At 38.5% G+C, this 26,187-nt stretch overlaps 1 long non-coding RNA gene across 1 annotated transcript in view; it reads left to right on the forward strand.

The window, feature by feature from the left end:
* The window catches only part of LOC141568688 (uncharacterized), a 508,036-nt gene that overhangs the window by 449,953 nt on the left and 31,896 nt on the right, over positions 1–26,187 (forward strand). The window contains exon 4 of the long non-coding RNA XR_012491914.1: positions 20,089–20,179. This is a non-coding gene — a long non-coding RNA (uncharacterized LOC141568688). The remainder of the gene's footprint in view (positions 1–20,088; positions 20,180–26,187) is intronic.

The following is a 26,187-nucleotide window of genomic DNA, read 5'->3' on the forward strand; positions in this document are numbered from 1 at the left end:
GTGCCCAGGTGCAGAAAAGAATTTGAGTTAGTGAAAGGGAATTCACTGCCATCTAAACTCCATATGGTCACAAGAGATACCAGAAAATGAAAGAAGTTTCAGTCAAAAAGACACTCGCAGTAAAACTGAATTTTTAAAGCTACATCTGTCATATTATTTGTGCCACATGAATCATTTGGTTGCAATGAGGACAAAAGGAACTCAGTGCTAGGACCGCAGGATATGTGTGTATTCCGTTCTGTGTGTGTGTGTGTGTGTGCCTTTTTCATAGAACATATGTTATCCCACTCAGATTTTACCAAAGGTGAAGTTGGACCGTGTAATCAAATATAGTGTTACATAATCAAAATGTTGGGGTTTAGTCCTCATCTGAAGAAAAGCATTTGATTTGAACTTGGATTAGGCAGCTTTGTTGACATTTTCCTACGACTGAAAAAAAAAAAGATGTTTTTATCTTTTCCAAATTAGCTCCTCTTCTTTTTCCCTCCTCCCCTTGTTTGTGGCACTCAACAACAAGAAGGGTAACTTTGTAGTCAATAAATGTAGCCGAACCATGAAAAAAATAAAATGGAATCGCTCTGCGACTCGCTTGGTGTGTCTACAACAAGGCAGATCCTAGAGAGTTGGAATCATATCATCCCGAGCATCTGCACCACTCCTCCTTGGAGAGTGCATACTAATCATCTCTCTTCATGGTCAGTAACCACATAAGGACAACACCAGACGATGCCAGTGGTTTTGGTCCTGTAGCATTTATATGCTTCCCTGCAAAGATAGTCATGCCAGATAATATTTGTCAACCTTGTCCTTGGTCTTCTCTCTTGATTGAGGCAGATGTTTATTTTCCATCTGTACTATATGTCAGAGCAACTGCAGCCTTCATCTGGCAAAGGGTGCCAGTAATATTATGAGGCCATCACATAAGCTGCTGGAAAGATTACTCTGGTGAATAAAATCAGTTTATGGCTAAAAACATTTATTCTTCATTTTGATAAGCTCTTAACAAATGGAAATTTGCTTTCTTACACTTTTGCCAAGCATAGAACCATGTTTATTTCTCGCTATATGGGTCACGAAGGATTCCCAGCTGTTAGCTAGAGTCAGTTGTGCATTGCTGCACTCAACAACATCTGTTTCACAAAAACAGTATCCAGCTTTTAGCACTCAAATGGAGGTTATACCATATGCTGGCAGACCACTTAGTTTTTACCTTGGGAACCAACTTTACTCTAGTCAAGGTAACAGAGGAAAAACTGAATATTTAAATGTTACCCGGCTTCAGTCACATCTTCATGTGGGCTTGTCATTTCCAACTATATATAGTAAAGTTAGTTCCAAGCATATACCACAAGCTGTTCCTCTGTTTAATTATTAATGGGAAGAAAGTTTGTTAGCAAAACAGTTGAAATGTATTTTGCCATAGATGCTGATGTGGAAAGTAGTGGCATTAGATGATTTTGCAAAGAGAGCATCCTGTTACATTGTTGATTAATATTATCTATGGACAAAAGCAAATTAGGCTAATAGCCCCTAAGTAATGGGTGACATTAAGAAAACTACAGAATATCAAATATTTTCTGACATCACAAAGCAGACTTCATTGCTTGACTTTTGTCTTGGTTCCCTTATCTTAATCTATTATACTTTTTAACTAGAAGATGAAACTTGTGACTTCAGTTTATTTTATGAGAAACTTAAAGAAACGTATATTCAAATGCATATTGGTTTTCAAATTTGTACTCCTATTAGCTCAGTCCTTAAATCCCCACAAAAGATAACTCACTTGATTCCTAGAAGCCTAAAAATAGTTTATTAACTGATAATCTAATGCGTCATCATAGAATTTTCTTCATGGGTAATGAATATTTTTAAAATAATACTAAAGAACATTGACATTCTATGTCTAGGTTTTCTAATTTCCTCAGATCCAAAAATGAAGATGTTTAGTCCTATTTGTCGGTAAGGCCCTATTCATGTGCTGTGACTCTACAATAGTACATAATGATTACTCAGAGAAATCTATGTTTTTTTCACCATTGGCAGAAATTTTAGTTTTTGAAGATTTCTTTGATGCCATAAAACTTAACCTCAGTGCCTCACTCTTCTGGCTTCTAAATTGGGGATTGTATCCCTCATGGGCTTGCTGTGAGTATTAAATGAGTTGCAAAGCCCTTAGAGTAGTGTCTAGAATGCAACAAGAGCTACATAAGTGTGTATAAACATTGCTTAGAAAAGATAATAAAAATAAAGGCACTATAGAAATATGGGGGGAATATGTATAAATGTTAGAAAATTTTAGAAAATAAATTTTAGAAAAGAGAATAAAAATAGATAATAAAAATTAAAGCACTATAAAAATATAGAAAAATAATGTCAATTGCACAAGTATTTCTTGCCCTTCGATTCTAAATGATAGCTTTGCTGGGTAGAGTAATCTTGGTTGTAGGTCCTTGCATTTCATCACGTTGAATATTTTGTGCCAGTCCCTCTGGCCTGCAAAATTTCTATTGAGAAATCAGATGGCAATCGTATGGGGGCTCCCTTATGAGTTATTAGTTGCCTTTCTCTCAGTGCTTTTGGGATTCTCTCTTTGTCCTTTACCTTTGCCATTCTAATTATAATGTGTCTTGATGTGGACCTGTTTGGGTTCATCTTTTTGGGACTCTTTGCACATCCTGGACTTGTATGTCTATTTCCTTCACCAGATGAGAAAAGCTTTCAGTAATTATTTCTTCAAAGAGATTCTCAATCCCTTGCTTTCTCTCTTCTCCTTTTGGTATCCCTATGATACAAATGTTGTTGCACTTGATGTTGTCCCAGAGGTCTCTTAAACTATCCTCATTTGGGGAGATTCTTTCTTCTTTTTATTGTTCTGATTTAGTATTTTCTGTTACCTTGTCTTCCAAATTGCTAATATCAATCCTCTCCTTCATCTAGTCTGCTGGTGATTCCTTCTAATGCATCCTTCATTTCAGTTATTGTATTCTTCATTTCTGACTGGTTCTTTTTTATGGTTTCTATGTCCTTTTTTTCTGCTTGCTGTCTCTTTATTGAAGTTCTCACTAAATTCCTTGAGCACACTTATAACCAATGTTTTGAACTCTATCTCTAGTAGGGTGCTTGCCTCCATTTTGTTTAGTTCTTTTTCTGGAGTTTTCTCCTGTTCTTTCAATTGGGGATGTATTTCTTTGTTTTTTCATTTTGGCTGCCTCTCTGTGTTTGTTTCTATGTATTAGGTAGTTCTGCTACATACTCCAGTCTTGTCCAGATGGTCTTATGTAGTGCCCTGTGGGGCCCGGTGGCACAGTATCCCTGGTCACCTGCTCCAAGTGCTCCAGGAATATCCCTTGTGTGGGTTATGTATGCCCTCCTTTTATAGTTGAGCCTTAGTTGCTATTGGTACATCAGTGAGTGGCACTGACCCTCAGGCTGATTGGCTGTGGGGTATGGCCACATCCACAGTTTACATGTTGCTGTGTGGGGGGCTTACCCCACTGAGTGGGATTTGCCCCAGCAGGCCCTGGTGCCTGTTGAGACGGCCCTTTGTGTGCCACTTGTGGGGCTAGTTGGGTGGTGCTCCACTGTGGTCTGGAACCAACCTCAAGTATGTTGTTTCTGGGGCCTCTTGCAAGGGGCTCTGGTGCAGGCCCAGCTCAGCCATTATTTGTGACCAGCTGGGGACTACCTGTTTAAGAGTTACAAGGCAATTCATGGTTGTTCACTGCCAGTACTAACCCAGGAGGTGCATGGGAGAGGCCATGCTGCAAACTGAGGACGTGTGGCACTGGTACCAAGCATGGGGTAGCTCCACAAAATACCACCTGCCAACTCCTTTAAGGTTCAGGCACTGATAAAACCTCAATGTGGTTTGCAAGTTGAGTGAGACAGATCTAAGGGAGTCACTAGAGTGGAAAGGATTGTAGTCACCAGGTTAATATAAATTCAGGTTTGGTGTCTGTGCTGAGCATGAAGCTACTCAGCAGAAGTCTCAGAGTATACCAAGGCTTGCCACTGCTCACCTGGGGTCTATCAGACTCTGATAGTTTTCCAAGAAAGAGTGCAATGTGGGTGGGGCTGTCTGCTCACAAGAAAGTGCCTCTGGTGTTGGGCAAGTTGGGTGGGTGGGGTCTCAGTGAGTCAGTGGTGTGGGGCTGAGGAGCTCACCTGACCAATCATATTCAGATTTGGCTGTAAGCTAGAGGGAGGGCTCAATACAGGAAAGGTGGTGCCAGCCTGTTGGCTGCATGGAAGCAGGACCCCTTACAGGGAAAATGCCGATTATCCTCCAGCCATTGTCCCAAGCCACACAACTCAGTCTGCTCCCCATATATCTCCTACAGCACCCGAGTTACTGTCCTTCCACTGAAGCCCAAGGTGAGTGCCTTGGAGTGAGAGAATCTGTGTGTGGGCTGTTTAAGAGGACGTCTGGGTTTTCTGCAGCCTTACGTCCCACTCAGATGTTGTTCACAGTCAGATGTGGGGGCTCCTCTTCCTGGCACCAGTACTCTGGACTGGGGAGGCCGGTGTGGGGCTGTGGTCCCTTGCTTTATTGGGGGAAACCTCCACAGCTGAGATATCCCTCCAGGTTCTCAACTGCCACATGGAGGTTTGGGATTAGCCAGTTTCGTGTCTCTGCCCCTCCTACCAGTCTCGACTTGTTGTTTTTTTTTTAAATATCCTTGTTTATAAAACTTTTGTTCAGCCAGACATCAAATGGTTCTTCAGCTTGACTGTTTTATAATTTAATTGTAATTTTAATTTGTTCATGGAAGGAAGCAGGCACAGTGTTTATCTGTGCTGCCATCTTGGATCTTCCACGTAATTCTTATCTCATTGTAAATATGGCAGGATGGAACACTGTCTTTGTATTTGTTCTGAGGCATTCTTAGTACTCTATGGGCACTTGATAAATGTTAATAATAGTGAATGTCATCTAGCTTAAACTTTTCTTGCTGATCAAAAAATACACAAACCTTATGCCATTTAACAGAAAAACCCTCACTAAACAGCAATTTATTTGGTTATTTTTCCACTAATTAAATATTGTAAGATTTTATGGAAGAAAGAGGACGTTGTCCACCTCAAAGGGATTTTTTTGTTGCCCAGATGTAATTGTGGAAAAGATGGAGAGATCAAGGGTGTGGTTTTCTGCTGACTAGAGAAGTACATAGGAAAATTTTTTTTATTAGCTTCAGGTGTACAAAACAATGTAGTGGTTAGACATTTATACCCCTACATAGGGTATTTTAATTAGGAAAAGTATATGATATGGATAGGGGATTGGGAGTGATGCTTAGAGACAGAACAAAGGCTGTCTATGTCAGAGAGTGCAGCTTAATAAGCATTACTCAAGTGCTTATATTGCAGTTGGCAAGTTAATAGGTAAATCTCTTTCATTATTTGCAATATATTAAAATTATCTGTTAAGATGTCTCTCCTGCACACATGCCATAAAGTATTGGAGGGCTGAGACTGTGTAATTTTATAATTCTCACCCCCTTCTTCCCAATAAACTCAACATAGGAAATAGTCAATGAATGTGTATTGAGCTTAACTTTATGTACAAGTTTATTAGAGTCCTAACCAAGAAGCCTTGGAAGAAAGATATGCTGAAACATCAGCAACAAGCCAGAGGGGATGAGGAGGAAGTGGGATCTAATTAAAACTCATATGGGGTTTATTATTATTATTGCAATTAACAAGAAAGGAGTCTCACGAGGATGACAAAAACAGGTTTGATTGAGCAGCCAAACATATTATCCAATTATGAGTTGAACGCAGGAGCAGAAGTTCTAAAGTTATGTCCCTGCTCATCATCATATCATGATGACTGATGCTTATCATGTAGGGCAGGATGCCAATCAAGGATCAGGATTTTAAGGGTCCCTTGGTAGAAAGTGGCATGAGCTAAAAAGTGTATCAGAGCCTCAGCCCAGCAAACTACTGTTCAAGTTCAAATCCCAGTCAAGGAAAAAGAATAACCAGAAAACATAGGAAGATTTCCAATCTGGACAAATACCACAAGATTTGGGAATAATCAAAGTTGGTGAATTCACGGGTGACTGGGATTCACCCTGGCTTGACAGATACCAGGCTTATGCAGGTAAAATAGCCTGTTAATCTACTGTCAACTCTGATTCTGATCTGCTCAAGAGCTAGGTGAATCAGGTTCTACCTACAGAATACTGAGCGGAATTAAGGAAGGCAATGGCTAATACTGTGAAGCTCACAGAGTTAGTATGGGTGTGGTTTCAGAGAAATTAATGCATAAAATCAGCGGTGACATTTATTCTTCTTTAAATGCAGGACAATGTGGAGAAACAATAAGAGAGCTCAAACCAGCCTGGCAGAGAGAGAACAGACAGTAGCTTGAAGACAAGATTGCTTTTTATTGTGGCTCAACTATTGGTTAAAAAGTGGCAGTGAGACACGGAGAAATGGGATGGTCACACCTTTGGTCCTGGGAGGAGGTGACCACATGGCATCCATTGCCTCATGTTGAGATCTGGATGGCAATTTCATGACTAGGGTGTAACTTAAGCAACACAACACATGCTGTTTGATTCCCCTTCGGGTGATCTTACTAAACTTGAGGTATCCATTGTATAATTAACTTTATCTATGAAAAAAAGCGCCTCAAATTCATAGTATACTTTAGCGATGTTATAGAGACAGATGAGCTCTTCAAATAAAATAAATTTCAATTAAAGATATGAAAAATGAACACATGGCTAAAGGGTTAAGGGACCTTATAGAAATGAAACTTTTCATGTTTCCAAAAAGTTGAGCCTCTTGGTTCTTGACTTAAATTAGTCCTCCTGTATTTCTACTGTTTACTGAGTTCAAACAGTTTCAAGGAGGGAATATGATGTTCTCACAATTGTGTTTTAATATGTCAACTAGCAAGGCCATTCTCAAAGAAACCACTTAGTTATTACAGATTCACTGCGTTGTATCGATTTAATTTTTAAATTAACAATCAGCTGCAATCAAAACAAAGGATGGCAAACAAAAGACAATCTAAAATAACAAGGCACACTTCTGAGGCTTTTGAAAAGAACTCAGGGAAACATTAGTCTTTAGCTATTAATTGAAAATAACCTTACTTCCCCAAATAAAAAGAAACCATGAATGTTTATCTTTGAGTTAGTGATAAAAAGTAGCTTTTTAAGAAGTTCTAACAGAGTCACTTCCTTCCCTTTTACCATCAATTATGATTGTGCAAAGCTCTGAGCTAGGATTGGGGTGCGTCATTGGCTTTCTGTGCATATTTTCAAAAATTAAGAAAAATTTCCAAATGTTCTGTGTGTGTGCGTGTGTGTGTGTGTGTGTGTGTGTGTAATTCTTCTTCCTCTTCTGTTTATTCCCAAAGTGTTTAGAGATAGAATGACTATCTAATTCATTGTAAAAATCAGGAAACTTTTGAAAAAAAAGGCGATATTACTAAGAATTATTCTAAGACAACTAGTATAATTGAGATACAGATACAGTAATACCCGTTTCGAGAGAACTGAACTCATCTCTCACTTATTGTTAAATGCAAAATGGTTTATAAACTCTTTTGACAGCATTTTTGTTAAATTAAAAGTTTTTCTTCTCAGTCCCCATCTGAAAATTATATACAAAAAGAAATATCTTTAGGAGCCATGTGAGTTTTGTCCCATGACCATAAATACTGCTAAAAAATAATGATAACAAACACATTCATGACCCCTGACACAATCACCTAGTCTTCCATTTATTTATTCATTCATGGGATAATTATTGAGAACTTACTGGACTTGGGAAAAATTGATTAGAATCATAAGTCTCATCTGGTGAGCAGATAATTAGAAAATGTGGATGCAAGAGCTGTCTTGAAGATGGTTCATTGTGCCATGGCACTATCTAGGAGGGGCACCACACCCAGACATAGGGTGAGGAGTGTTTGGGGGATGGTTTCCCGGAGAAGCAAACCTTAATTATAACTTCATATTCAAAAGAAAGGAGGTCTCCAGGGGTGGGCTGTAAGATGGAGAAGGAAGGAGTAGGATTAAAAGGTTTTCAGGAAGAGAGAACAGCATGAATGCAGGCCCTGAGGACTGAGATCAGAGGAACTAAAGGCAGTTTGGTGTCACTGGAGAATTTGCCAGTGCCGTAGTGGGGGTTGGAGGGCGTGTAATGTAGAGGCAGCAGATCACTTGGGGCTGGAGAGGGAGACCAGTTTGGATCCCCAGACCTAAACCAGGCAAGAAATAGCAGTGACTTGAATCAAGGAAGTGAGAATGAAAACACCAGACCTCCAGTTTGAGGGAACTTCCAAACACCATATTGTAATCTTTACATTAGTTAGGATCAAGAATATTGGTTCCCAATTGTCTAGATTTTTAAAACCAGGTAGTTCTGCCTGTGAGTTCTAATGTGTATTCAGCTGCGAAGGCAAGTGTCTCACAGCCATAGCCCTGGTGATGATACCTAACACTGACTTCCAGTGGGTAGAAGCTGGTTCTCGCCCTCCATACCTGAGCCCCTCACAGAGGGCCTCTCATCACCTCCAACCCCCAGTTCAGGGTTATAGTCGTTCATTTCCTACCTCCACCTTTTGTATATTATTTTAAAAGAAAAGCAAATTTTGAGTAAAGCGGAAGTACTATCCTGAGTTGTCTAAAAATCCCTGGGGATTTTTCAAAGTGCAGTTAAGAACCAAAATTTTTATTGAGTACTTACTGGGTGCTGAGCCCTGTGTTAGATACTGGAGATCAAATGGCGTGACTAGTCCATTCTTACCCTTTGGGAACTCACAACTTGGTAGGGGGATTACAGCCACATATCATCAGATCATGTACAGGGAAGGTGTTAGATAATGCTGTGTAGAAGATTCAGAAAAATCCTTTCTTATGAAAGTGAAAATACTTTTGCTGAATAGTTTAGTATCAATTCCTCTTTCATTGGAATAGATCAGAGTATGTGTGTGCGTGCATACCTAGTAAAAGATATGATGAGAATTTTCTCCAAATTTTTGCATAGAATTGGAGAAAATTTTTCCTCTTCCAAAATTCTATATAGAATTTATGCACTCCCTGACACCCATCTATGGAATCCTTTGTAAGAATCTCTGTTTCACACTGGATTCTCAGAAGGTAGAGAACGGAGAAGGAATATCATCACAATCGTGTTTTATTCCCATCTCTAGCAGAAGGTCTGACAAAAAATAAAATTAACAAATAGCAAATAGTAACAATAAAACTAAGATTTATCACCTAACATTTGTTAACTGCTTACTAATTGCAAACTTTTTTCTAAGCAAAGTATAGCTTATTGAATGCACAGCAACCTTTGAGGTAGGTTTTATTACCTCCCTTTTACAGATGAAGAAACAGGTCAGACATGTTGTGTAACTTCCTGGTGTAAGCTAAGAAGTGATAAAGCGAAGATTCATACCCAGACATTCTGACATCAAACCAGTCCGTTTCACAGAGAAGAAATAAATGAGTGAATTAAAATCCTTTCCAGGTGTCATACATAACCCTAAGAGATCAAGGTTTAAATTGTGTCTTTCTTTGAATTCTTCTTACATCGTTACCTAAACTTAGGAGATGGCAACTCAGATTTCCTACATTTCAATGTCACAAGAAAAGAACGTATCCATTCTATAGCTAAGCAGCAAAATAGAAAAAAAGAAAGGAATGCCACAGAATCCCAGTTTTCCCTATTCTGTAGATCATGAATACCAATAACTTCCCTACAGGTTTTCTCATTAATCCCTGGTTATTAAGAACCAAAAGTCTGTCCTGTGATTACCAAGCCAAAAGTTTCAAACACCTAAGATAAGCAAATCTTGCCATGGAGTTATTTTTAAAGATGGATCACAGATTCTTCCAAATGAACTGACTAACATGTCCCCACAGAGAAATGTGTACTCTTACTAGTTTGTGACTCCATCTTCCTTCTCAATTGGTATTTTTATTACAATTTGTTGCTGCTCTATTTTCCCCATTTTTAGTTCTCTATTACTTTCATTTAATTTCTCCCTAACCTGTCAGCTTGATGAGCTTTATATAAAGAAAGCAGGAAAGATATTAAAAATAAGAGGATTTTCCAGGTGGGTTCTCCCAAGCTCTCAGCTCTCTCGTTAGAATGAAGATTTTACAGTTACATCTGCGTGGTTCTTAAAAAAAAAGAAAGAAAGAAAGAAAAGAAAAGAAAAGAAAAGAAAAAGGTATATAAAGGGGAAGGATGATAAAAAGAGTTCAAGATATGTCATCACTCTTCACCCACCGCCATCCAGATGTGCTGTGGCATGAGAGAATGGGCTAGAGACCAACGGCGAGCTTGCGTGGCAGTGCACTAGAGCAGAACACTCCAACTCTCTTTAATAAAAGCATCAAAAGCACCTGTCCTTCCAAAAGTGAAGACGGCCTTTCCTATAAATGTGCCCAGATGAAAGTATGCATCCCATGTTTATATATTGTATTATATTTTGTTGAGCTTCAACTAGTTAACAAATTAAGGAAAGCATGTAACTAAACATTGGTCTCTAAACAACCAACCTCTAGCTGAAATAGAACAAGGTGACAAGCGGCGAAGGCCATTTTATTTAACGTTGCTGTAAAATTGCTCTGGGAGTTACATTTTTGTTAAAATTTTCTAATTTGTATATTTGCTAATTAGATAAATACTGTCCAATATTCATCTATCTGTAAGTATGAACATCTGTACAGAATTGTTAAGTAAATGGGAAAGTGACGAAGATTATGACACAGGCTCTGAGTGACTTCTGCTTTCAGATAAATGTTTCACATTATGTATTTTCGGACTAAGAAAACTTAACCATGTAAAATCAGCCCAGGATGTTTTAAAATCATCTTTCTTTTGGCCTCTTGTCTTGATCCACTTGCTATGGAATAAGGAGGACAGGAAAAAATAGGTGTTAAAATTCTAAGTATTTAAAATTGAAAATTTCCTCATAAATTAGAAAGTTGATATTTTAAATTACATATAAACCATGTTGGATTAACCCAAGGTGTATTTCCAAGGCAAATAATGTGTCTGGGAAAAGTCATCCTGGTTCCTGAATTAGTGTCATGTACGTTATGTTATGTACGGAAAGTTGATAAATCAGTATCCTGTAGAAAAGAGGACAGTTTTCTACTTATTAGCTTTTCCATGGGAATGAATTGAACCATTCCAAAGAAATTTTGTGTTGTGCTTACATCATTAAAAGACACGCTTACCTAACTAATTAAAGAGATCCTTCTCTAGAAGACCTATATATTGCTAAGAGTGGAAACATAATAACCAGCTCTCAGAGCAAAGGCCTCAGTGGCAAAGCCACCAGGTATTCGTCCATCCAGAGATGGACACTGAGCACCATCTACACCCCAGGTGTCCTTTCATGTATGAGAGAGACAAGCAAGAGCAAGACAGGAGCAGCCAGTGTGGCTGAGACACATGTCAGGGGAGATGCTTGGTAAACAGGTCACCAGAAAAGCAAGGTCATTTCAATAGATGACAAGTTACTTGGAATATGACACAAGATACTAGGACAGTGTCCAGGGGAAGCTAAACTGAATTGGGATTGGTAAAGAACAAAAGTCAACTGAGTAAATTCGAAGACCTAATGGGCTTTATTAAGTGATTGAGGAATCGGGCAGCATCCCATCTAGAAGCTAGAAGGGCCTCTCCAAAGGGTTTAAACGGGAGGGGCAAGGGAGCTATTAACAAAAGAAAAGAAGTTTATTTTTATACAAGGACACCTTTTTTTGGGGGGGCGGGGGGGATTGCAAGGTTTTTATCATACAGGTTGCCTCCTCTTTCTATGGGGGGGGGGAGGACAGAGAGGGCCCCTGTGACAGATTACGTTATTTGTGTTGACCAGAAAATTCCAGACTGGTTGATTAAAATTATATTTTTGAGAGAGGCTGAAACAGCAGGTCAGGTATTAAATCTAGGTTTTTGATGTCATGGGCTTTAGCAGAAGTGACGCTGTGTGGGGCCTGTGGTTTCTCTTTATGATGTAGGAAAAAACCTCTCTAAGAAATGGGATTGGAGCTGGTCCTATAGGGTAAGAGCTCAGCTATGCAAAGATCTTGTGGAAGAGCACACAGGCAGAAGGCAGAGCTGGTACCCAGACTGTGAGGTGGGAGGGTGCAGCAGGTTAGAGGAAAATCAGAAGGACTGAATGAGTGAGCACAGGTGAGAATTGATGCAATGAAGTCAGAAAGGAAGGCAAAAAATGAAAAGCCAATCTGTCCAGGCTGACAACAATTTTGAGAGACGATACACAGGTATGTGGAGTGTGGCATCAAGCCTCCCTGTCTCTCTCTAGGGGCTTTAAGTTGAATTCAGCCCGCCCCATACAAAAACAGCCAGCCAGTAAGCCTGGACCCAGAGTCTCTCCTACTTGCCAAGACAATGACGCAACTCACCTTTTACTACATGCTCTTCGTCTAATTTGTCCAGTTGGCTTCCTAAGCCCTGGTCTACCACTCTGTAATTCACCCAGGCTCCTTGGCCCATCTAGCTTCAACCACTGTTTTGTCCTGCCTCTATGATTCCAAACACTATCTGCTGGAAAGAAATATCTCTGCCCTTAGCCTAGGCTAGAAGGGATCAGGTAGCCAAGCCTGTGCACTCAGCTCCCTGCCAAGGGAAGGGGACTAGATAAAAGGAAGACACCACCAACCCCACTCAGTTGTACCCTAGTAACTGCTGAATGGAATAAAGAAGCTATGGGCAGGAAGAATGACCCCCATAGAACAGAATCCAGAGCCACATGGGAGCCAGGGAGGGCAACAAATGCAAGTAGAGGCAAAGACCATGGTTGTGGCCGGGTATCATATTCTTGTTCCTTGTCTCCATCTCCCAGAGGATGGCAGCTTTGCTTAGTGTATGAAGTCCCACATTCTTCCTGGTGAGGCAGCTGTTGGAAGTTCTTTCCACCACTGGACCAGCCTGCAGGAACTATGTTATACTCATCTTTGTATCTTCAGTGGGGGGCACATAGTAGTTGCTCAAGTAATAGTTGTTAAATAATTAGAGATATGCGATGATTTGTGTTCAGTGATGTTCATCACAGCATTATAGTGGAAAACTCAGAAATTGCCTTAACATCCAAAGATGAGGTCAATTTTGGTACAACCATAATGCCGAGAATTATACAATAAAAATTATGTTTTAGGAAACAAGCATTCCATAGAAAATAATTCATAATCGAGGATAGAGAGAGAGATTTCCCCTCCAGATTTACTCTCAACTTTACTTCACAGGGTGATGTTAGAGCCTGGTTTGCCTGGAACAGTTTCAGTTTATACTGTGTTTCCCTGAAAATAAGACCAGCTGGACAATCAGCTCTAATGCATCTTTTGGAGCAAAAATTAATATAAGATCCGATATTATGTTATGTTAGATAAGACCCAGTCTTACAGTAAAATAAGACCGGGTTGTATATTAATTTTTGCTCCAAAAGATGCATTAGAGCTGATTGTGCAGCTAGGTCTTATTTTGGGGGAAACAGGGTACTTACTGTCTTGTCCTGGGTTTATTGGTATTATGAGTAATTCACTCCTTCTCACTCTCAAAAGTGTCCTTATTTTCGCAATAGATTTTTAAAGTCACCCTTTGGCTCTGCGTCCATCCAGATGTATAAGCGTGATCGCCTGGTCTCTTGCTCTTTGGCTTCTAGCTGGGTTGGGCCATGAGGAGCACAGACATGTGATTAACAGTATGGGGGCGGCCAGGGAGGCACAAGAGTTTATTCTAGGCCTGTTGTATCTCTCCACCAAAAGGCCCGGCAGCTGTGTCCCACAGCTTCTCCACCTCCAGGCCCCAGGACTTTTCCTCCCATTACCCCTCAGGCTTCTGGGTAAAAACAAGTCCCTTGCTGTCCTCCCTGTCCCTTGTAGCTTCCCTACAACCAACCCCCAGCTCTGTAAAGTCTCTTTATGAAACTCTCCTCAAATTGCCCCAGTATGAGTGTGCTGTTTTCTGTAGGCAACCTGGTTGATTAATAGAGAAAGCAACAGACACACACACACACACTCACACACACACACACACACACACACACACACAGAAAAAACGGTCACCAAAATGTTCTCAGCGGTTATTTCTGTGGGTCAAAAATATAGGTGATTCTCAAAAGGTGGGACTTTGTTTCTGTTTTATTTTGGACTCTTTCAAATTATTTTCCATTTAACATGTATTTAGTATTTAGAGAAATGATACAAAATAAGGTGTACATTTGTTTAACAAACTAATAAATTATTGAAATAACCTTCTCCTACCCTTAGAATCAGAGTTCATGTTCAAACTTGATTCATGTTCAAACTAAACTGTGTTGCTCATGAGCATATGTTCAGTTGAAAGAGCATTGTTACTATACTTGGAATTTATTCAACCATCAGGATAGCATTCTATGTCCATTTATTTATTTAATCCTTACTACAACAAAAGGTAGATGTTACTAATCTCATCCCTAGTATAGAAGGGAAAATGAAAGCTCAGAGAAATGTCACTCACCTAAGGCCATTTAGGTAAGAAGAGGCAAAGCCAAGATTTAAACCCATACTCTCAGTTACCACAGCACGCTTCCTCCCATAAATAATATAGACACACACATAGACAAGTTAATGAAAGCATGGCATAAAAGGCCTTTGAGAACACACTGTTCTTTTGTTCTAAGAAAAACAACAAATTGGCCTTTTGATTATGCAAATATAAAGTAAGAAAAAATTCTACTTTCCCCATCTTTAGAGACTAGGCCTTGGATAGGAGACCTATGTTCAAGGGGACCCATTAGCAGTGATCCCAGAGCTTAGAGACATGGTGACACCCAAGATTAAGGAGAAAAGCTGCCAGTAGGCTACACTCGTAGAGAAGCCAGGCCTCTAAATTCCTAGAGTCCTATCTACTAGGTAATGTTTGTGTGTTTTCTGCATTGCAATACCCATTTGTTATTCCCCAGTCTTCAGTACATCTAGTTAAGTATATAGTTTGTTCTCATTTAGCCCCAGGTGAATTAACTGTGATCTGTTTCCTCGGTTAGGATAAAGTTGCTTAGGGGGAGCAAGAGAAGGCCAGCAGGGGTGTAGAACTGTGGTCCAGAGCGAGACCACTGGCTGGGGGCAGAAGACCTCCAGAACCAACCTTTGGAGCCTGTACACATCCCCTGGGATTCCCAAAGACACACGGGGTGACAACCATGGTGGAACACTGGGTTTCCTGTAGTCAGGCAAGATGGGGGCTCTTGCCATAGAAACTTGAGTATAAAACAGGAAACGTGACTTCAGTTTTGATCCATTTTTAGGAGAATAGGATGCAGGACATGTATTTTTAATCTTGGCCAGTCTCCTATAACAAAAGTTACGTATTGCTTTAGTTTCTCCAACAATTCAGAATGGTAATGAGACTGGACTTTTATTCAGATGCCTGTTGGCAGCACATATTCATCTTTTAAGTGTGAATGTTAATAAATCTAAAACTTACTTCCAAATTGTACCCACCTGTCTAAATTCCACTTATTGAATTGATTCTTTCCCAAATGAATTGAGGTACTCCCTTTGTGGAACTTTAAAGTATTGTACAATTGTGTGTCTGTTTCTCTTCCAGCTCTCCTTAAATTTGTAAGGAGATTTATCCTACAAGATGCATTGTAAAAAGAATTCTGAAGCCAAATAAGCCTGAGACATATTGTGTGTAATAACTTCTTAGAAATTCACAATCTATATCAGTAAATTAAACACCTGAGCAGTCCTGACTTACACCTTTACACAACTTGTAGTCCTAGGTTTCCTTGATACACACCTATAAATACTGTTCTAGAATGTTCTATTGATTTGTCTCACTGTTGCAATACCAGTAAGGAAAAAAACAAACAAACAAACAAAATAGGTGGAATTATCATTGCTTCATTACAAATGCTACTATCTTTTAGGAAAAGAACCCCTACTACTGTTTATTTTCAAAATTGGGATGGCAATTTTGAGCATGGTCTTCCTTACCAAAAATTGTAGAATAATTGTGTTACATTCTAAAATTTCCCCCATTCGTATACTCATTATGTTCACCTGACTTTATGATTAATTCGGGGTAGAATTCACATATTAAATTGCAAATCTTCTAATTCAGAAACTTTGTATTTCACGCAATTGTTCAACTCTATTTTTCCCATGTATTATAAGAAATTTCAGTTTTCCTCATCTTTTGTACACATTTTTAACTTACTCCTAGTTTACATTTTGATTGTTGTTAGGAATAAAATTGTTTCCCATTATTTTTAGGTGATTATTGCTAATACACAGTAAATTCAATATTTTTGCAATTACTTTATAACTTGCCACATTATTGAACACCGATATTAATCTAATAGTTCTTTTATGTTTAACAAAAATACAAATAATAAAGATATTTATCAGCTAATTTCCAGTATCTATACCCATTGTATCTTTTTTTGTATCGTAATGGATAGAATTTCCAGATCAAAAATTTAACAATAGTATCCATAGTCAATATATTTGCTTTCTGCTTAATTTATAGCACATGCTCTAGTGATTATCTATGGGTGGGAACTAGAGGCTAAGACGATGATGCAGAGTTAATCTGCCAAGAAGTATTTTCCCTTTCCTCAGACAGCAACCGAACTGAATTTGCTCCACAAAGTAGCAACATTACCTTTGCTAAGCAAATGGGAACTCATTATGAGATGATTGGGGGGGAAACCTGAAGAAATGAAATTTTCTGATTCTTCCAGCTACTGACAGATATTTGAAGTGCAATTACCAATACCCTACATGTTTAAATCTGGGCATTAGATAGAAACAAAACCACTATGGTTGTATTCAGTCTTACGAATAGTGCTATAATAATTAAAAGTGTATGTCTTTTCATGTATGTGTAAGAGTATACTGGTAGGATAATAACTCATCACTGTTCCAATTCAGGTCTTTATTTTTCATCACCTAAAGTCAATATAGGATATCCCTCCCACTATCTTATCCTCAAAATCCTTGTTAAATTTGGCATTCACGAAAATGTCGGAGTATTTTATTTTATTTTATTGTTGTTCTTTTTTGTTTTTTTGCACCCATCTATTCTGCATCATTTTGCAGGAATTGGGGAAATTACCTCTGCCCACAGCATTCTGCAAACCCAGGATAGGCCAAACAAGAAAGATGGCAATATTAAAATCCTTTTTGGGGCTAACATTTCATTTCATTCAGGATTCAGCCATGCTTATATTCTTATGACTATTTCTATGTACTCTTGAAGCAAGTTTTTGCCCTGAGCTACATAATGCTGTGATTTTTACTGTATGTGTCAACTTGACTGGGCTAAGGGAACTCAGATAGCTGATAAAACATTATTTCTGCATGTTTCTGTGAGGGTGTTTCTGGAGGAGATTAACATTTGAATCAGTAGACTGAGTAAGGAAGATGGCCCTCAAAAATGTGGGTAGAGGCATCATCCAACCTATGGAATAGAACAACAAAGTAGAGGAAAGGTAAATTTTGCTCTCTCCTTAAACTTGAACATCCATCTTCTCCTGCCCTCAGACATCAATGTTCCTGGTTCTTGGGTCTTCAGGTTTGGACCGGAACCACACCACGGCTTTCCTGGGTCTCCAGCTTGTAGACGGCAGATTGTGGGACCTCTCAGCCTCTGTAATAACATGAGCCAATCCCTCATAATAAATCTCTTTTTACATATCTTTATATATCCTATTGGTTCTTTTTCTCTGGAGAACCCTGACTAATACAAATGCCTGTTTCTTTTATTGTTTTAATTGACCGTACTTTCCAAATTTGTAGGAAGTGTGGATTTTTCAAGGTTGTCACATAGATAAAGTTTTATTACCATTAATCTTGTCATTCATTAAGTATGTATTGAATGCCTATTATGAGCTAGTGACTGTTGTAAGCATTAGAGTTATAGCTTGAACTAAAAAAAAAAAAAATCAGGGTTACCGTCCTCAAACTAATTGTTATCTGCTTTTATAAAGTAAGTATTGTCCACATTTATCAGATGAGAAAAAAACGTAGCTCAGAGAAGTCAAGAACTAGTCCAAGATGACCCAACTAGGAGCAGTCACAGAGAAGATGGAACTCAGAGTTGGCTACCGTTATACGCGGAGATTCCTCAATGACATACAAATGCTTTTTACACTGAAAATTAATGGTGAGACTCAAGTTCAAACCAAACAGCATTTGGAGCCCAGAGTATTTTATTTTAAATATAAATCTGACTCATTAGATACCCTGATGAAATCCTTAAACACTCACCTGTTAATTAAGTTTATTGAAACCCCTTGAATTGGCATCTTCGTGATTCGAGACTAGGTCTTGCGTTGGCTCTGAGTTTCATGCTCTTCCTCCCATCTATACCTGTGGCTCCCTGCACACATCCTACTGTCGCACACACGGTGCCTCTGCTCAAGTCTCTGCTCTGCCTGGAATGCCTGACCCATCTTTGCCTAAGTCTTGTTAGACTCAACAGAGGCAATACCCGCTTCAGAAAACTACTCACACCCCTGGTCCTCCTCTGCACTGGACAAGTCAGGTTCACTCTCTCTGTGGGCCAGTAAGACTAGTGCCTGCTTCTATCACCGCATTGAGATTGTTTTTATAAACAGGTGCTATTTGTCTGTCAGCTTGAGGTCAGTGGCTATATCTTATTTTGTATTTCTGTTCTCTATCCCTAGCATAGTGCTTTGCATATAGGAAGAGCTCAATATATTTCTTTTAAACTAAAGAAACAGAAACAAAGATGTTTTAAAAATCAATTATTCAGACTTATTGTCTCTTTTTAGGAGTTCTGTTGCCACTTATACACCAGGAATCACATCTGAAGTCTTAAGATATTATTATTTTACAACATATATTCCTAACGGCTTTTCCTCCAAATCAGGTCTTAAAATGTTTTCCTTGGAAAAATATTTGCTCTAAGTTGCAATCAAATTACGTTTCATAAAACAGAAAACTTTTTAAAGCCCTTGATTAAAGGGAAATGAATCTTTTGAATTCAATATTCGTAATATTTCATGTTAGATAGTGATATTTAATCATTTAGTCACAGCATGTTAATATTAAAAGTTACATTAGTGTTTAATGGATCCTAGGAAAATAAAAGTCTGTAAACAAAATTTATAAAACATTTATATGTGTCATGCTTAGTGCTTTATATAACAAACTTCATCCTCAGAAAACTTCTAGCTAATGGTTTACAGATGAGGAAATTGAGTCTCAAAGAGGTTAAACAACTCTCTTAAAGAGTATTATTCTGCTTCTTTTCAGGAGTTAGATTTGGCAAAACAAAATAAAGAAACGTGTTCATAAATATCTTCTACTTCCTCAATCTTACCTCTGAAGCCCTCCATCCTGCACTCTAAGAACTTCCATCTTTTTCTTTTCACTAGGAACCTTATTATAGAGAAGGGCTAATTTATGCAACCAACTCTTACGAAATCAGAGAGGAAATACCGTTTGTGATGATAGTTCCCTCTAAGAATGCCTTCGTGAATGACAGGCAGAGCCACTATGATTCTAGAACTCTTAGCGGCAGTCACTGAAAGTCCCTCTCAGACAATGCACTCATTGAATCCTTCATGTAAGGCATGAAAGTTCTTTCTTTATGAGAAACATTCCATTTCCCCTATACAGAGCTCAAACATCACCAAGCTTTACCCATCTGAAACATAGGGAAGAAACAAAAAGCAACCCAAACTGCTTTGAACCTGTTCAGGGCCATACAAACACAACGCACATTGGAACATTCACTTTGCTGATGTGTAAACCTCGCTTCCTCACTCAGAGCACCGTTACTCCTATTACGTAGCACTTGCTTTTAGCAAGTTTCTTTGGATTGTTTCAAAGTTCAGTTCACATAAGTAGCAGAAAAATCACCAGAGACAAAGTGGTCATGTCAGATATCCTGACAATCACAAGCCAGGGAAGATACGAGGAAACTGCGTGTAAAATGTTAATATCGATTAGTGAAATACTAAGGAGAAGTCTGTCTAGGCTCAACACACTAGACTGTCTTTCAATTTGAAATGCTCAAAAAAGGGTGTTAGGAGAACAAGAACTTCTGACCAATGCTCACTGCTTCATTCAGGTCCTCCACTGGTGATCACGTGTCAGAATTGCGGTAAAGCTGTTGAAGACCAAGTTTAAGGCCGATCTGGAACAACCCTGCAGTATTACAGGTAAGGAGTCACAGCAGATGACAAACAGATTTTAATTAAACAGGGAAGTAAACGGTCTCAAACTGAAGCTTGCAGGGAACCAAGCCTACACATTAACTTCACAGGCAAGTTGAACATGATTTACTCTTCTCCTTTGTCAAGTTTGCTTAAGGCTAAACCGATTTCCTCACCTTTTACTGTATGCAATAAGTGTATTGTGTTGTTTTAAAATAGCCGTTTTGTAGGGTGTATACATGGGTGTTTGAGTGTATGTGTGGTTTAACTAATTTTTTGTGTGTGGCAAGGAACTACTATCATGATGAATTGATTTCATTTAACCAAATTAACTCTGTTAGTTACATGAAAGATTAGGCAGTATTATACTGGTGTGCAGAGAGTTACACAGAAGTACAAAATGTACATTGAGGGCCAATTACACATGAAGAACTACTGATAATTATGAGAGCTGGTTAATATTTCTGAATTATTAAGTCTGACAGTATCATCTTGCTTTCTGTGTTGTTTGGTCTATTGATACCAGATGCTTAATGCATAGTAAAATGTGACAGTGCAGTAGAAGTTAATGCTATTCTGAAAATTAAAGAAAATTACTCTGTGCAACATGAGATGCAGCAGGCAGAAGCCAAACGTTAGAATTGGCTTTAAACAAAAGGGTGACTGTAAGTCTGAAAGTGTATTCAACTTCGAATAATGTTATACCTTATTTCCGCGTGCAGTGGAGAGGGCTGTGGTCGCTTTCCACCATGACAGCTGGTTAGAGATCGCCCTTCCCCTACCACTGTTATGTTTGACGAAGGCCATGAAACAGTGACATATAATACAACTTCCCTCAAATGCTGAAATTGCTATGTCGCCCTTCTGACAGTTCCTGTTCCAATGTCATTGGAACTTTCCCACCAGCAAGGGCTTTATTTTGGGGTCATGAGTCATTTGCTATCAAGCTGATGATCAACACTAGCTGACGGAGGGTGATGCTAAGCTTTTCATTATGTGAATCAGTTTCTACAAAGCAGCATCAGAGATAAGTGAGAACCATGCACCGGACTAAATTTTTTTTTTCAGCAATAGTTATTAAATTCACTCAGTGACACAAGGGAGAAAAATTCACAAGGGCCAATTATCCATGATATATTCTAGATGATTATAAGAGTGAATTAATATTCTTGAATTATTAACTCTGACAGTACTATTGTGGTTTTTTTTCCTTCTTGTTTTTCTGATGATACCAGATGTTTAACGCAGAGCAAAATGTGAATGTGACTATAATGTGTGCTGTACTTGTGGCTAGAAAACACAAAAAGTACATGCTATCATTTGAAAATAAAGACATGCATACCATATAAGACAAAACAGATGTCTTCTTCAGAATTTTCACTCTCATTTAAAGTTGGTTAATCCTCCATAGAAGATATGGGTAAGAGGGAATTTTCTATGACAAATGGGATTGCACTTCATCTCTTAGATAATAAAATGTGTCACTTTTGTTAATTGGTATTATTAGTTGCAGAGGTGATGGGATACCATGCATCAGAGTTTGCCCACATAAACCGGTATTTCAGTTTGTATCAACCCTGTTCAGTGAGATTTCTTAATGATAGTAGCTAAGTAATGATATAAAATAGTATGGTAAGAATATTACGTGTATTAACTTAATCTTTATAATACCCCTGTGAGGTAGGAACTACCATTATCCTCATTTTACAGATGAAGGGTAGACATAAACATGTTGAGCAAATTGCCCAAGATTGTATAGATATTAAGAGTCAAAACTGAGACTTGAACCCAGGGGATCTGGTTTTCAGGCCACGTTTTAAAAATACTTAATTCCACCATGACCACACCTGCCCCCAATACTCTCATTCTCCCCTTTCCCTTACCTCCAGCCTAACTGTTTGTTGTTTAGGAGACAAGTCTTGGCTCTAGCTAATGGAAAGCGGTAGAAAGCCTCTGTCTTATTGCTAACAATATGGAGATGCAACCATTACCACAGGCATACATTTTTGCATGCTCTAATTCTTTAACAATCGTTTATACACTGTGGAATAAATGAGCTCTTTCAGATAAAACTGGATCTCTTATTTACCAAGCCACTCAATTCTACCATTGCTCAATAGCTAGAAGCTTACTCAGTCATCAAATTTCAATTTTAAAAGAACCTAAGCAAACATAAAACAGAAAATACTGAGACCAGAGAGGTGTGTAAGTGGTGACAGGCCATAGTAGTTAGTCTTGCATAAAAGCAACACGGGTTGTATCAGCATTTGTTTACCTTGAAACTATATGTGTGTGTGTGTGTGTGTGTGTGTGTGTGTGTGTGTGTGTATACATACACACATATATATACATTCATATAAATGCCAAAGAACGCCAGGTTGTTTATATACAAGACAGTTAAATTTTATGGTCTTCTGCCATGTAATATTCTAGTTTCAAGTTCTGAAGTGTTTTTAGACAGAAAAACAAGATTTAATCTTAGCAAAATATTTTAAAGAAAATAATTGCTTGGTATTTATGAATATATGTATGTATATTCTTGTTCAAATTGCCTTTATGTAGTATACATTATTACAATTGTCACCAGAATTTCTTTTAGGAATAAGGATGTCTTTCCAAACAATGACATTCTTTAGGAGGGAAGGGAGTGGTGAATTACTACAAGGAAGGAAGGGACAATGTATACTGAAGGACAATTAGCAGTTCCTCTCAGAATGACACTCCTCACTCTCTCCCCTTGTGCAAATGGTTGGTAAAGTGCAGTCAAACTCCGGAATACTCCCTTCAAGGGGTTGTTCAGTGAATGTGAGCACTGAAGAACAAACGAGTTTCGGGCCACAGTTCCCATGGTTCAGGCTAATGCTACAAGACCTCAGAAGTTGAAGAGGGTAGGAGAATGAATGTATCTGAGAATTTGCAGAAATCTTGACGATGGCTTTGGATTCCTAAGACCAGGGAATTAATATGTTGGAGGCAATTTCCACTCAGCCAGAAGTGGTAGAGTGTCCCCCAGCTAGATGGAGTCTGGGTCTCATTATTAACATTTGGAGGACAAACAAATGTTAATTTGTCTATGGTTTGCATAGACAGGAGTTTTTAGATTTGGAAGTTTTAGGGCCCATGAAAAGAGCAAGAAGGGCAAACCAATTATTAAAGTTCTATGAAGAGAAAGACTAGGAAGAAAATACTTGGGATATCTGAGATTTGTCTGTCTATGAGAACCATTTTATTTCCAATATATCTAATGATAGTAGAGTGGGAAGCAATCATTGATTTTGGGGAAGTGGTAGATTGGAATTCAACAAAGCAGAGGTTCCCAATCCTGGTTGAACATCAAATTCACCCATGGAGCTTTTAAAAACATACTCATGCCTGGGCCAATTCGAAACCGGTTGAATTGAATTTTCTAGGACTGGGGGTGGGGCATTAGTATTCTTTGTGCTGTATTCCAAGTATTGAGTTACTCTAATGTCTAGACAGTATTGAGAACAACAGTACCACATGTTTCAGTGGAACATATTAATTAGGCTTTCTGTTGATCATACTCTAGCTGCTTGAGCTTTAATTATTATTTATTGATTATGTATAATTGTAATGTGGAGGACTAAAAAATTTACCCAGATTGAGAAAATTTCAAGCACACCTTGGTTTGCTGAAACATTGCTTACAGTGACTTGAATTTTATTTTAATTTTCCTTGTTATTAAAGACAAAGGAGATACATTACATAACAAGTTTATACATTTGGTTCTTTGATATAGTAAATATTTTTTTTAATATAATGTAGGTATTGTCTTGTACATTTGGATGTTTCAATCGCTGGTAAAGTTAAAGAAGGCTATAATTAGAAATTGCACAAGTGCAAAACACAGTTTGAAAGTGGAATCTTCTAGAAGCTGATACTACAAGTAGTAGAATTTGCAATGTGAAAATATTTTCTTTAATTAGAAAAAATAAATTATAATTTCTTATTTTTATAAACTGTATTATCTAATGCATCATCTTACTAGTTGACAACATTGAGATGAAATTATAATATTCAGATGTTTAATTTGTTTCTTCACCTGAGGATCTTCAAGCATGTTGTGACCTGGATATGTTATTTTTAATGATTAGAGCTGGGCAAGGGGAGGTATATTTGATATACTAGAAATGAACATAAGGTAACTCCCAATACTTGCAGATAAAATTGTTCTCAAACAGATACACTACTAAAAGTTTGGTCATTTAGGAAGATATCTCACAATCAAAGCCCCCAGAAAATCTTGTTCACATTATCTTCAAAATATGTCCAGAATTTGACTACTTCTCACTTCAACCTGCCAGGAAGCACACCTGAGAATCCCTATGAATTCTTACGAGGCATGCCGAGAGTGTGAGGTCCTGACCACTCCTCACTCAGGATACCTAAGAGGTTGTGTTTGTGGTGAGCAACCTGAAGGGATGGGGCAGTGTCACCCTCAGGACTAAGAGCAGGTTTGCTTTCTGCCTCCTACTATAAAAGAAAGAGATTTCCTAAGCTCAGTGTTCCTCGGCTGCGCACATGCCCACGAATTATGTAGCATTCATCTGAGCCCACCCATATTGCCTCCAAGGGACTTGGCAGGACAAGGGGAACTAACACAAACATGAAGCTCATGCTGCTTGTTATCCCATGAGTAATAAAGTCCTTTGTCTCTGACCCAAGAGTCTCATGTCTTTTGCCAGAATCTATGAACAAGCTACAGTTTAATATATAACCTAGAAGTTTGGTCAAAGGAAATCCCACATCCTTGTCACTCATCAAATATCACCTTAACCCAAGACACTATCATCTCTTACCTGGATGACTGCAATAATTCCCTCATTGGTTTCCCTGCTTGTGCCCCTTTGCTGTCTATTCTCAACACAATACTTAGAATGCTTCTTTTACATATAAGTCTGATTATGTCACTCTGTGCAAAACTCTTCAGTGGATTCTTCCTACTCAGGATGAAATTCAAAGTTTTTACTATGAGCCAAAAGGCCCAACATTATCCCTCTTGACTTTATCTCTTATTACTTTCAGCCTTGTTCTATCTGAACTGTCCTCTTTTCCACCAGGCACACTCCACTGTTCCTCGTTTTTCACTAGGTTAGCTCCCTCACTTCCTGCAGTTTTTACTCACTCTCTCAGGAAAGTCTTTGCTGCCCATCCTATATAAAATACCTACAACTCTACTTATTCCTCAACATTTCATGTTCTCCTTCCTTGTTTTGTTTTACTTCTTAGTCCTTATAACATACTTATTTTGTTTGTTGTCTATTTCCCTCACTAAGATAAGATATAAGATCTGTGAAGGAAGGGAATTTTTCACTTATGTAACTCCAGCATCTAGAACAGAACCTGTTATGTAGTAGCAATACATATATGTCATATGAATGAATGAAGAGGTCTTGTGAAAGTAATCAATGAATAACTGAATACAAAAGATTAAAAAGTTTACTCAATATCCTAGCCTAGTTGAAGAAGAAGATGGACCAAAGAATGGTAGATGATTACTGCTGGAATCTATTGCTGCATAACATACCATCCCAAAACTTAGTGGCTTAAAACAAAAATGTATTATTATTTCTCATAGTTCTCTGGTTTGACCGTCCTCAGCTGGACAGTTCTTGATTGGGGTTTCTCATGCACTTGTGGTCAGATAAAACATGTGGCTCTAGTTATCTAACATGGGCTGGACATTCAAAGTGTCTTACTCACAAAACTGGCGTGTGATGCTGGCCCTTGGCTGGGAGCTCAGCTTAGACTGCAGCTAGAGTGCCTATTCATAGTAGCTGGGTCCTGAGGAGAGCATCCTATAAGCCAGTGTTTCAAGAGTCAGGAAGAAGAAACTGCCAGGCCTATGAAGAATGACATCTAGAAGTAACAGGTGTGAGGTGGTAGCTCACTGTGGTTTGAATTTTCATTTCTCTGATGATTAGTGATGTTGAGCATCTTTTCATATGTCTATTGGTCATCTGTATGTCTTCTTTGGAGAAATGTCTATTCAG

The sequence above is a fragment of the Rhinolophus sinicus genome, linkage group LG14 (assembly GCF_036562045.2).
Source record: "Rhinolophus sinicus isolate RSC01 linkage group LG14, ASM3656204v1, whole genome shotgun sequence".
NCBI classification, from domain to species: domain Eukaryota; kingdom Metazoa; phylum Chordata; class Mammalia; order Chiroptera; family Rhinolophidae; genus Rhinolophus; species Rhinolophus sinicus.